Raw genomic sequence first — 14273 nt, 5'->3', positions numbered from 1 at the left:
CTCTAGAACTTGATGTCCTTGATCCCCTGGACCTGATCTCCTGCATCTGACCATCCAGGCCATCCAATCTGTATATATACATCTCTGGCAGATCTAGAACTGCTAGCTCCTAGTGTGCCTGTCACTACCCCTGCCACTCCTCGACCATCTCCCCCATCATCATCTCCTCCGTCATCATCCCCAGCACCATGATCTCCTGCATCTCCTCCATATCCATCTCCATCTCCGCTAGCATCTCTATCTCTACCATCCCTCTGTCGTCTAGGAGCTCTGCGTCGTGGCCTCTCATCATCCTCATCTAACACTAGCTTTGGCTCATCCGGACATGTCAGCCTTGGAAACCTATGTACAATACAATGCACAACATACTCATGTGTCATCTCGCTATCCATCACATCTGGAAGATAATCCCAATCCATAGGCCCCAATGATCGATACTCGGCATAGGCATGGTCATATGAAATAGAAGGCCCCCAAGTAGCCACATCTAGTCTTCGATGAGCATAATGAGTTGTACCCTATGGTATCCCCTATATCCTGCCATACTGTCTCAACACCCTCATACAAGGGAATTGTTTGATGACATAAGGTGTCAAGCCAATCAGATATCACGTCATGAATACATATGGCATCTCCAATGAATCCTCAGGCCAAATCTCGCAGTCCCTGTATGGCCTCCATATCATAGTATCTAGGTCATCCAAGGTCCGTCTCCAGTACTCTAATTTTCCCAGCTTTCGCTGGACAATGACACTAGGATACCCATCAGCATAAGGTCTGCCTACAAGTCTCTCTCTATCCACCAATGGCCATGTGATAGGTAAATGCTCCTAGGCCCATATCTGAAGCACAGTCACCTCTGTTAATAACACAGTCGATCCCTAGTATACAACTCGGTGCAAGTCATGATATAAGTGTGCTAACAAACATGACCCCCATGAAAATTGGGTCCACTCTGTCACCATCTGCTCAAGCAGATGGCCCCATCCAATAGATAATCCCTTTGACCTATGATCAGGACAAAGGAAGCCTCCAATAATTCTGGCAAGTACAGTCGGTAACGTGACATACCCTAGCTCTAACATCTCCTGCCATGCAATATCATACTTGTCGATCTCGTCAACCTCAAACACGTGACAAAGTGCCTCTGTCCCACCTCACTCACTGAGATCATAATATACTAAATTGTCCATTACAGGGATCCACAAAATTTGGTAGACATCCTCGGTTGTCACCGTCATCTCTCCAATCGGCAAGTGAAACATGTTATGTTCACTATGCCAACGCTCTGCTAAAGCTGTCAATAATCCTCGATTTATCAGAGGTCAGGGAAGACAGACCACATCTGCTAATGTGATCTCACTCTACCTGGCTAAGGTGGGGTATCAGCATACATGTCTTTGGGAAACGCTCCCAATACTGAAGAATAGTAAAGTGCTCCTGCAATCAAATCACCTCATCATATCAGTTTCTTGATTTATCTATCTATCAAATCTATCTATCGGTCTATTTTCTCAATTGAGATATTTATCAAATCTCATTGGGCCCCTATCAATGACACTCATCTATCATGAGGTCATTATCAATCTTATCTCATCTCACACATGCATTGAGATAATCAGAACTGATCATCAAATTTATCAATTAGCAGCGTCTAATTTTATCAATTAGATAGCTAATCAAATCTAATCCTATCAAAAATCAAAAAATCAAATCCAATTGGCAGCAAATCTGACGAATCAACAAATCAAATCATTTTCTCAAAATCATCAAAATAATCAAAAATTTCCAAAAATCAAAATCAAAATCATCAAAACCGAAAAAATCAAAATCGAAAAAACCCAAAAAATTAAAAAATCGAAAAAACCCAAAAAAAAAGGGGTTCCCCCCCCCCAGTTGGTGCTGCCCGTAGCGCCCTCGGCACCTACGGTGGCGTCATTGGTGGGCCTTCGCCTCCGCCCTCCTCTCCCCCCACCCCGCCTTTTCCTTTCCCGCCTTTTTTTTTTTTAATTTCAAAAATTCAAAAATGCATGTATAAATAAAAATTTTGAGATGCAAATAATTTTTTTTTTAAATCCGAAAAACCCATTTCACTAATCAAAAAACCCATCTCAAAAATATAATTTTTTTTCCCAACCCATCTAGTCAGAACGCTAAAAAATGATTTTTTATGCAAACAGCTAAATTTTTTTTTTTTTTTTTAAATCAACAAAGCTGGGTTTTCTCGAAGTACGTATCGATGGACCATATCTCAGAGGATGCTCGTATCGCCGAACTCACTCGAACCTATGCTAATGGTACGAGATCGCCATTTTTATCTTCTAGAGAAAATTTTCTCCAACAACTCCAGTGCACAAATGAGGAGTGGAAAAATGAATTCACCTTTTTAAACTCATAATGGGGCATTTAAGTGGGATTTTTATTCCACTTATTTTTAATCATCTAATCAACTAATCATCCTGGCAGGGTAGCATTTTCAAATTTCTTATCAGAAAATGAATCGGATTGACTCTAAAAATCTCTAAAAATCGAAAAATCATTAAAAATTTCAAAAAAATCAAAAAATCACGAAAAAATCAAAAACATTAAAAAATTATCTGATTCATCTCCCGAGGGGGCATGCTCGCATCAATTTTTATCAATCGAGTCTGAGGCATCATATCGAGATTTATCATCTCCAAAAATTGAATCAACATCATATCGAGATTTATCATCTCCAAATCAAATCAGTATCACAGTGAAACCAAATTTGCATCAAATCAAGATCAAATCTGCATTCTATTGAATCAACAACATCCTCAATCGAGCCTTCTTTGAACCAATGCATCATCACACATCACTTCAAAGAGGGGCAAAATGTATACTCCTAAAAATGGTCTAAAGATAGTTAATTAAATACGCAGTTATTTGATTAATTTCCCATCCCAATTAATTGAATTCACAAGCAATTTAATTAATTTCCCTATTCATCTACTAGTAAATAAATCTAAATGATTTATTTATATAGTTCATCTCATATCCCCCTTTGATTAATTAATTCTCAATTAATTAATGTCTCCCCATATTAATCAATTCTTCTAAAGTTTGTCGAGATTAATTACCATTTTCCAATTATTTGAATTTCTAAATTCAAATGAGCACATGGCTCCTAATTTTAACCACCTAACCTAACCATCCCCTAACCTAACCCATTCCACTTAGTCCTAGGTTTAATTAACCCCATCCTATCTTGCACATTCTAACCTCCTTATCCTAACCTCCCATGGTGTGGATATTCTCTCCTTGAGACACATGGCACTTTTGCCACATCTCCTCCCTTGGACACTTGCCCTCTCATGAGCAAGGCTCCTTGACACTTGTCACCATAGAGATGACAAGTGTCCCTTCCGCCAACCTCTTGTCCAACTTCCTCAATCTTGGCCCTTGATATCTTCAGATCAAATCTGGACCGTCGATTCCTGCCACCTCAGCTTTGGCCTTGGAAATCCTATAAATACCCCTCATTTTGGAGCAATAAGGATCTGATCTCATATCAATTTAGGCATTGTTACTATAGGCATTTGCATTTCAATTATCTAGTAATTAGATTTTAGATTTATCGTAGCATGTCAATCTAGTTTCTTGAATTATGCATTTCATATCATTTTCATAGTCAATCATGATCAAATAGCTACTCAACTCTTGAGTTATCACTTTGGAGGTCATTACTCCACTGAGAGCCCATCAATCCAACACTTTCAAGGTCCTCAAGAATAGAGGAAAATGGGACATTTCAAGGAAGGCTTATGGTTTGCATCTTCGATTTAGTTTTAAAACTAAGCTTTTCAATTATACTTTATTGTCTCATTATATGTGTATGCCTCTTATACTAACAACATTTTTAGCATCACATTAATTGGCACCCACCGTGGGGCCTAGCCCCTTTGATCTTTAACAAGTTTGCTTGCAGGAAATTTCATTGACAGGTTGATTAGCTCTTTCAAAGTGCAGATTAGCTCTCTTGGGCTCCCAAATCACGCTCTTAGCTTCTTTTGTGGCGTTCCAGCACCCCAAATGACGTTTATGGGAGATTCCTCAACTCTGTTTTTATGTTTTTTTATACTTTAGTGCTTTCAGTCTATACTTTAGCATTTTTGGTACATTTGTCAGCGTTTTTGGTCTATTTGATAGTGTCTTTGGTTTGCAAAATAGCATTTCTAGTTTGCAGAGCAGCGTTTCTGGTGTGCAGAGCAGCGTTCTTGGCACATATGATGGCGTTTTTGGTCAATTTGATGGCGTTTTCAATTTTTTATTAATTTTGCAAATATTATATGTTGCATTCCTCATTTCGGCTTCTGGACTGTCATTTTCCTTAACGTAATTTGTAGATTGTTGGTTTTGTAGGTACTTATTTCGCTATGAAAGACCGGAGTCATAAACTATTTTGCCACCAAAGAATGCAATATAAACTACTAACTTTGTTTGCAGCCGCGAGATTTTGCACTTATATTTGTTAAATTAGGCACATAGACTAATTATAATGGAAATGAACAAACATGTCTTATGTGTCTTGATGATAGGCGAGTATGCTCTCACCTTTCTTAGGTGATCAAAAAGCTAGACTCGTCCTTTGCTTTCAATAGTGCGTATCTTTAGCGGGCCTGTCATAGTGGCAAAAAGTAATCACCCTGTGAGAACGACCCAACTAAGTACAACTAGACCTGAGCATTCCAACTCACTATAATAAATAGGTCTCTGATGATTAAAGTCTTAGAGGATGGGATTATTTGAGTTTTCTCTTTGAGATCTCTCATATCAGGCATTTTGTAGGGATCGCGATCTCAATCACATTTACGTGACTATAGCTTGTTTTGGTACCTTGTCGGTCTATAAGCCTCAATCATGCTTGCATGACATCAAGGGGTAATTTCAAACGGAATTCTTGACTAAGAGCTATAAAAACAAAAGCTACCTGATTCACCTCCAAAAGGGTGATAATCTTTGTGCAAGAGAGATAGTAACTCTCCTAAGACACTTGCCATATCGTGCCCCATTAGCGTTTTGAGTCGGATAATACGACATTAAGAATCCATTGCATGAGACTCGGTGGCCATATTCTAATTAGCTATTGGGTGTGCACCTAAGTCAGCAAGCAAAGGTTTTCATTCTTAGCCAATCTCCTTAGGATAGATTGATTGATGTGTTTTTAATTGTTCAAAACCTTTGAGACAAAAATACAATATGATTTTTGTGTTTATAATTCAAGTCAACATCTCATCCATTGAAATATAATAAACATTAAAAACTCAAACTTCAAACTGTCAAATTCACGAGTTTTGCAGCAGGTTTGCTCTTTCAGTCCAAATAGTCACATCTACAGTCCAAACAGTTGCTCTTTCAATCCAAACATTAGCTTTTACAGCTCAAACATTAGCTCTTTCAGTCCAAACAGTCGCACCTTCAGTCCAAACAGTCGCATTTTCAATCCAAATGTCAGCTCTCTTGGTGTTAATGTCAAATTTCTCATTATTTCAACATTAACTCTCAAAGGTTGAGCATATTAGAGTTTCTGGTCTAAATAGCAGTGTTTCTAGTCTAAACAACAGAGTTCCTAGTCTATACATTAGAGTTCTTGGTCTGTGTGTTAGAGTTCCTGGTTTAAACAACAATGTTTCTTGTCTAAACAACATTGTTTCTGGTCTAAACAGCAGTGTTTCTGGTCTAAACAGCAGCGTTCCTGGTCTAAACAGCAGTGTTTCTGGTCTAAACAGCAGCGTTCCTAGTTTAAACAACAACATTTCTGGTCAATACAACAGAGTTCCTAATCATTTTGTCAGTGTTTCTGGTAAACTGCATCAAAATCAAAAAACAAAAACAACCCATTTCTCAAACAGTCAAACATAGAGAGTAGGTCATCTTGTGGGGTCATTCAATCAGGTTATCTTCTATCAAAATAGATTCAAGAACAAGACATACAAAGGTCTCAAGTATTCACCTCAAACAAGTTAAAGATCAAATACCTTAAAGTGCAACACCACATTGTCTTTGATAAACTGATCGTTCAAACATAGTTTCTCATCAGGATCTATCATCCTTTAGTCACAAAACTACAACGCTTGATCAAAACAACCTAGTTCTTTATCATAGGATATATCGTTCCTATTTAAACTTGGTCATATCAAAAAAAAAAAATCTGCACTCCAAAACTAAGATCGAAAAACTTGCAAACAAGCAAATACTTGAAAAGATCATTTCGTGTCTATACATCCACAACTTTCACCTCAACAATTGATCACTTATAACAACACATTGCTCAAGATTTAAACCTCAAAAAACATTCAAAACACATGTATGCCCGTTCTAACCAGGGCTCAGAGACGAAAGATTGCAGAAATAGAAATCGAAACGTTTGAAATAACTAAAGACTATAGAAACATGGAACACGAAGATGAAATACAAGTTGAAGAGGAAATAACAAAACAACATGTCAGAGACATCAAAAAAGATCCTCAATTCAAAAAATTTATGTAGAAAATATTGCAGGGAGAAAAAGAAAAATATTTCCTTATGTTAGCCAAATCTGGTGCTACACTCCCCCAAGATTTTGATGCAAAATCAGGGTTATGCTAGAACAAATCATGTTGATAATCCTATAATGACTCTCACACAACAACTAAAAATAGTGCAAACACAAATTCAAGATATGCAAAGAGGAAATGTTAGATGATACTCGCTTCAAGAAATATGTCCTTATCCATTTGACAGAAACCTCAACATGATACCATTTCCTATAGGTTTTGAGACTCTGAGGTATGAAAAATATGACGGAAGCACTAACCCTCAAGATCATATAAGAGAATTTTGCACAATAAGCATGGAGTTTGCACATGAAGATACATACTTAATGAGACTATTTCCAAAAAGCTTAACTGGATTAGCTATGGAATGGTTCTCCAAACTTCCACCAGGAATCAGATCATTTTCAGAGTTGGTGGATAAGTTTGTATCCCAATATTCCTACAACATACAACATGAAGTCACCATGCTAAACCTGGGTAACACAAAACAAAAAAGCGGAGAACCCTTCATGACATTCTTACAACGATGGAGGTGGTTAGCTTTGAGATATCCTCGTACAGTGCTGGAGTATGAAAAAATGGACATATCCATAGACAACTTAAACAATCAAATGAGTTATTACTAAAAATGCAAGGAAATCAAAGTTTTGCAAAAATGATTGACAATGGAATCAAAATGGAGGAAGCCATGATAAAGAAAGGTGAGTTTAAAATATTCAAAGGAGTTCACCCTCCTAACAACACTAACAACAACAATCACAATGATAAACCAAAATTTTGGAATAGAAATCATAATGTCGTCAATGACGAGATAGTGGATAACAACAATGTAAAACCAACACAACTGGTTTTTAATTTATCCAATCACTCAGCAGCAGCTCAACAAAACAACAATCACCAAAAAGCAACTATCAAAAACTTCTTTCGAAGACAATTTACAAACATTGGTGAACCCCTTGGGTTTGCATTAAAAACACTCATCGCAAACAAATATGATTACGTTACCAGAAGAAAGAAACTTTGAACCCAAGGTAAAACCTGCTTGGTGGAATGACAACCATTATTGTGATTTCCATCGAAACAAAGGACACCAAACAAATGCTTGTCAATAATTAAAACATGTCATCCAAGATTTGATTGATAATGAAATAATAATTGTGGATGGACATACAACAAATGAATCTCACACAGCTTTCAAAACTCCACTTCCTAATTATGAGAAGGGTGAATCATCAATAGGGTAGAACGGTAAAGGTAAAGCAAAGGTAAACTATGCTCATGCATATGACAAAGTGGTAAATGTAATCGTGGTTCAAGAGAAACAACATCACGAACCTGCTCATGTTATCACACAAAGCAAAGCCAAAGTGGTTTTGTCGGGTCCTACAACAAACACGTCATCCACTAGCAAACAATACAATCTAATGGATCAATTACAAAAAACACCCCCACAAATATCCATCTTAGAACTGTTAAAGCTTTCACCTACACACAAATAAATTATTGAACGAGCATTAGTAGATACCACAGTGTCCAAAGCTCTTGATATTGATCAATTCCAAACCATGGTGGGACACCTCACAACTCCTCACTGCTTATCATTTACTGAAGAAGATGACATGTCCTTGCAACATCCTCACAATGCTCCTTTGCATATTGAAGTCCTCGTTCACAAAATATGAGTTAAACGTGTTCTAATAGATGGTGGAGCTGGCCTAAATATTTGTTCATTGAGTCTTGTTCGTGCCTTAGGATATTTAGAAGATGCAGTTGATCCCCATCAAAAGATCACCATAAAAGCCTATGACGAAGAAGAACATTCCTCCAAGGGAATTGTGATACTACCCATCAGAGTGGGACCTTTATAGAAAAACACAGCATGCCAAGTTTTGGACTGGGACTTATCATATAATATAGTCCTAGGGAGACCATGGATACATGACTTGCAAGCTGTCCCATCAACCTATCATCAGTGTGTCAAATTTCCCTATAATGGACAAGAAATCACAATATCTGCAGATTCAAATCCATTCTAGTATTGCAGCAATCTAAAAATGGCTCAAGAAGTCATTGTTCCTCATAACAGGGAGGCATCATCTTTGAACACACAATCCAAAGAACAATCCTTTGCCTCTATTTTATCAAGTATGGAAAAACAAATGCAGTTAAGAGATCGAGGAAATGGAGAATACTCAATATCACAATTACAACTCTCTCCTAAATCCGTTGGAAAACCATCAAACTCTAAACAACAACCAATTGTGAAACATCTTCTAATATTTGATGGAGCATTCATTAGTGTTGGAACCTTGTCAGAGGAGATAGAAGACAAAGATGTGCTATAGTGGCTATACAAAGATGAAGAAATTCAAGAAAAGGTCAACAATGTCAGAGTACCTACAGAAAAATTTGGAAAAGGATTCAACATTCTTTAAAAGATGGCATGCACTGGAACAGGTCCTATAGGAAAAAGAAAAGAAGTTATCTCAGAACCTATCCAACCTCATACTCAGCAAGCTATAGTCAAAGCAGGTTTAGGGTATGGACAAGTTACTTTACTAGAAGACATATTCTCTAATCGACACCAAGAGGAATATGAAAATAGACAAGAACAACTTGCAATTGAAAGGGAAGAAGCATCTGCAAAGAAACGAGCATAACCAAACATGAAATGGAAAAAGAAACAATACTCAAATCAACAAGAGAAACAAACCAATAATACCTCCCAAGCAGCATTAACTCTCAATCAAAACAAGCATGAACCTAAAACTAATCAAGGAGAACTGATAGAAAAGTTGACAGAACTCAATCTCAGTCCAGAAGAAGTTGATTATAAAAGAAGGAAAGATATAGCAAGACAAACAGAAGAAACACATCAAAAGATATATGAACAAATTTAAATATTGTAAGTTGCAAGTGAGACAGATTCTGATAAATGGGAATGGGATTCCTATCATTCTGAAGAATCAGCTGAAGAAAATTTCTTTAAAGAAGATGTAGGAGTCGATGTAGTTCACACGTATGCAAGACAAACATTAGGAACTAGTTCACTTGAATTAGAATCACGTTCGACTGACTTGGACTTAATTGAGGATGATCAAGAACTTCTTGGGCGAGGTCATTTTGATGAGGGTACCATTCTAGACATTGACATACATATCAAAAACTTTGATAACTTAATCATGACCCTAAATACTCTCGAAACATCTCAACCGGATGATCCCTTACCTCTCCTCCACCCCAAACTTATTGAATGGGAAAATGAAGGACATACTACCATTGATACCTTTCCTAATGACTATGCCATATCTCTATATCTTAATGTAATTGAACCCGCAACAACTTCCACCAAGAATTTCAGCAACACATCTTCCAATCAAGTGGGTGCCAAATCTCCTAGTCGCAAAAGTGAAAATAAAGAAAACAATATCAAGTCTAATGTTCAAAACCATTTCTTGGCACCATTAGATAAGGAAAAAGTAAAAAGAAATGACGCATCTAATGGTGAAAACCTCCTCGAGGTGCCGGAAGATGGGAGATCTGACACTTTACTTGAGTACTATCAAGAAAGGTCATCAATTTTGATCAAACCAACGGAAGCAGTTAATATTGGGACAACAGAGCAACCAAAGATCCTACATCCTACACGCCGAGGTAAAGTCACCATCCAAGGAGTCCCTCTCCCACCAAATCCACCGCCCATGTCTTCCACCCACCGATATGACCTCTTGGACCAACTTGGGAAGACCCTCGCTCAGATCTCCATTTTGGAACTTCTTAAAACTTCCCCGATCCATAAAGAAATTTTGGAACAAGCCTTTCTTGAATCACACATTCCTGATAACATCAATGCCACCCAATTCCAAGCCCTCATTGAAAACCTTGTTGCCTAGCAGCACCTTGTATTTACCTCCAAAGATGCTCCCACAGATGAAGACCATAACAAACCTTTGCACATCGAAGCTCTTATCCACAAGCATCAGGTCAAACGTATCCTAATAGATGGTGGATCCGGGCTTAATCTATGTACATACAAATTAATAAAACAATTGGGACTTTCTGAGGATCTGATAGACACATCAGGAAGGATCACAATAAAGGCATATGATGATGCAGAAAGAGTTTCAAAGGCTATGATCACCTTACCTCTTCAAGTGGGCCCCATTACAATTAAAACCCCTTGCTAAGTACTAGATCTTGATCTCCCCTACAACATTCTCCTTGGCCAGCCATGGATTCACTCCTTGAAGGCTGTACCCTCCACATATCACCAATGCATCAAATTCTCCTTCAATGGAAGAGAGATAACTATCAAAAGTGATCCACAACCCTTCTAGTATTGCAAACTCCTAGAGGAAAACCATCCATATCATTGCCCATTAAATAGACCCTCGCCAACGCCTCCCTCTGACACATCAAATGTTGCCTCCACATCATCCCAACCAAATAATCAAATCAAGATCTTGGACAATGGCTATGGAGAATACAAATTAGAGGACGTCTTATTAATAGGCAACCTCCCTCTCTCTCCTAAGTCATTTGGCAAAGCAAAAGAGCTCAAAAAGGACCCAAAACTAGTCATGCAATGCCAAAATACCACCTTCCAGCAATGGGGCACACTTAATGAGGAGAGCCTTGAAGAAGATGTCTCTTCCTGGTTGTACCGGGAAGAGGATGATGATCCAACAAGAATGTCCAAAAAAATATACCCAAAAGCATCTGTCATAGTTGAAAGAATGCGTTACAAAGGACATGGCCTGGGACTAGAGGAGAAAGGAAGAAAAACACCCATAAATCCTATCTCCTACAGATACAACAGAGGCTTGGCATACACCCCGTAGCCTAATATTACTATTGTTGGTGCCCCTTCTAGTCCTTCTTCGGATATCAAAAGCACTGACAAAGAGGAATTTCATGAAATGCCTTATGAATACGAGAAAGATATCTTCCTTGACACTTACATCAATACCATCACCCCGTAACCCCTCCCACTTCACACAAGCTACATCTTGTCCATCCTGAACTCATTGACTGGGGCCAACGAGACAAACCTCTACGCTGATGATAATGCTCTCATTGCTCTCCTAATGATGCGAAACCTAGAAGATTGTAACAAAATCAAGGGTATTAAACTACATGAAAAGGGATACTTTGGTAGTCAGGTCAATGCCCTTAGCCACAAAAAAGAATAAAAGGAAAAGACATGATTCCCTAGGTGAAAACCTCCCTGAGGCACCTTTGGATGAACAAAAAATAAAAACAAAGGGCGTATCCGAAAGTGAAAACTTGGAAAAGGCACTTGACGATGAGGGACTTGACCTCCCTACCATTGGTTACCTTCCATAGGACAAATCAAATTTGTTGATAGAAGAAACATACAGCATCAACATGGGCACCGAAGTCATTCCAAAAAATGTGCTCATTGCCAAATGCCTCACAGAAATAGAGAAACAAGACTTCATCAAATTCCTTACAAAGGTAAAAATTAATTTTGCATGGTCCTATTTCGATATGCCAGGGTTGGATCCTATCTTGGTGGTTTACAATCTCATCATCCGCCCAGACGCAAAACCTATAAAACAAAAACTACACAAAATGCACCCGCATATTGCTCTCTTAGTCAAGGTGGAACTCCAAAAGATGTTAGATGGAGAATTCATCAAACCCATAGAATACATTGAATGGGTCTCTAGCATTGTACCTATCGGCAAACCTACCGAGGGCATCCGCATCTGCACAGATTTTCGAGATCTAAATAGATCTTGTCCTAAAGATGATTCCCTGCTCCCCAATATAGACATGATTGTGGACCTCACAATAGGACATGAAATGCTATCGCTAATGGATGGGTTTTCCGGATACAACCAAATCAGGATAGAAGATGAGGATCAGCATAAAACTGCATTCACAACACCATGGGGTACTTTCTGTTATCGAGTCATGCCTTTTGGTCTCAAAACTGCTAGAGCTACATACCACGTGCCATGACAATAATTTTTCATGACCTCTTATACAAAATTATGGAGGACTATGTGGATGATCTGCTAGGCAAATCTAAGATGAGACAAGAACACATTCCCATTCTAAAGCAGATCTTTGAAAGATTAGAAAAATTCAAACTGCACCTGAATCCCAAAAAGTGTGTGTTTGGAGTCACATCAGAAAAATTATTAGGATTCATTATTTCCCACAGAGGCATCGAGGTTGATCCTGCAAAAGTAAAAGCTATCATGGAAATGCCTCCACCAAAAACTCTCAGAAAACTACGCAGTCTCCAGGGAAAACTCCAATTTGTTAGACGTTTTATTTCACAACTAGTACATAAGTGCCATCCATTTGCACACCTCTTGCGTAAAGACACGAAATTCAAATGGGATTGCTTATGTCAAAATGCCTTTGAGAAATTAAAAGAATATCTAGCATCACCTCCAGTTTTGATGCCACCTACCCCTAGAAAACCCCTCATTTTGTACATATGTGCTACTACAGTGGCATTGGGGGCATTACTAGCGCAAACAAATGATCAAGGGAAGGAACACGCCATTTACTACATCAGTTGGACATTGGTAGGATATGAACTGAATTACACCCCCATTGAAAGAGCATGTGTTGGCATTAGTGTTTAGCACACAGAAACTACGACACTATATGCTAAACAACAGGACAAAATTAATTGCTAAAATTGATCCACTTAAATATCTCCTATCAAAAGTTGCTCTCACTATTAGAACCACCAAATGGGTCATACTCCAAAGTGAGTTTGACATCGAATATGTGGATAGAAAGGCAATCAAGGGACAATTCATTGCAAATCAGTTGGTTGAAGCTCCACTTCTAGGTGACCATCCTATTCTCACAGAATTACTAGATGAGTTCATTATGACTGTTTCCACATCCTCCACATGGCAATTATACTTTGATGGCTCCTGCACCCAAAATGGATCAGGGGCAAGAATATTATTGGTCACACCTCAAGGAGATGGCATCCCCAAATCATACAAGATAGCCTTTGCATGTACCAATAACATAGCAGAATATGAGGCACTCATCACAGGTTTGTGTATGGCTATCCATTGGAAAATAAAGGAGTTACAAGTTTATGGTGATTCTCAGCTCGTTATAAAACAAGTGAATGATGAGTACCAGACAAAAGATGATAAACTCCTTCCTTACCATACCATGGTTGAAGATCTTAAGAAACATTTCATAGCAATCACATTTAATCAAATCCCACAAACAAACAACAGGGTTGCATATGCAATGGCCACCATTGGCTCCCTCCTTCAAATGTCAACACATAGTCAGAAGTGTGAGTTCTTGGTCGAGCAATTATTTATACCAGCATATGACCTACCAGAGTCTGAAATGTTGTGTGTGCTTGTTGGTCCTGAGTACCCTTGGTACCAAGAATCCTTCGCTTTCCTCAAAGACAACACGATTCCCCCACATCTCACAAAAACCCAACAACAAACCTTCATCCGCCGATGTGCTCATTACACCATCCTCAGAGACACCCTATTCAAAAGGCATTTTGATGGTTCCCTCCTAAGGTATTTAGATAAACAAGAGGCAGAATGGGCATTACGTGAAGTACACGAGGGTATCTATGGGGCACACTCAAGTGGGCTCACATTGGCTAAAAATATTTTGAGAATAGGATACTATTGGCCTAAAATGGAGGTAGATGCATATAATTATGTGAAAAAATGCATCCCT

Source organism: Cryptomeria japonica, chromosome 6 (genome assembly GCF_030272615.1).
Source record: "Cryptomeria japonica chromosome 6, Sugi_1.0, whole genome shotgun sequence".
Taxonomy (NCBI): Eukaryota; Viridiplantae; Streptophyta; class Pinopsida; order Cupressales; family Cupressaceae; genus Cryptomeria; species Cryptomeria japonica.
Note: the sequence above shows the minus strand (reverse complement) of the source record.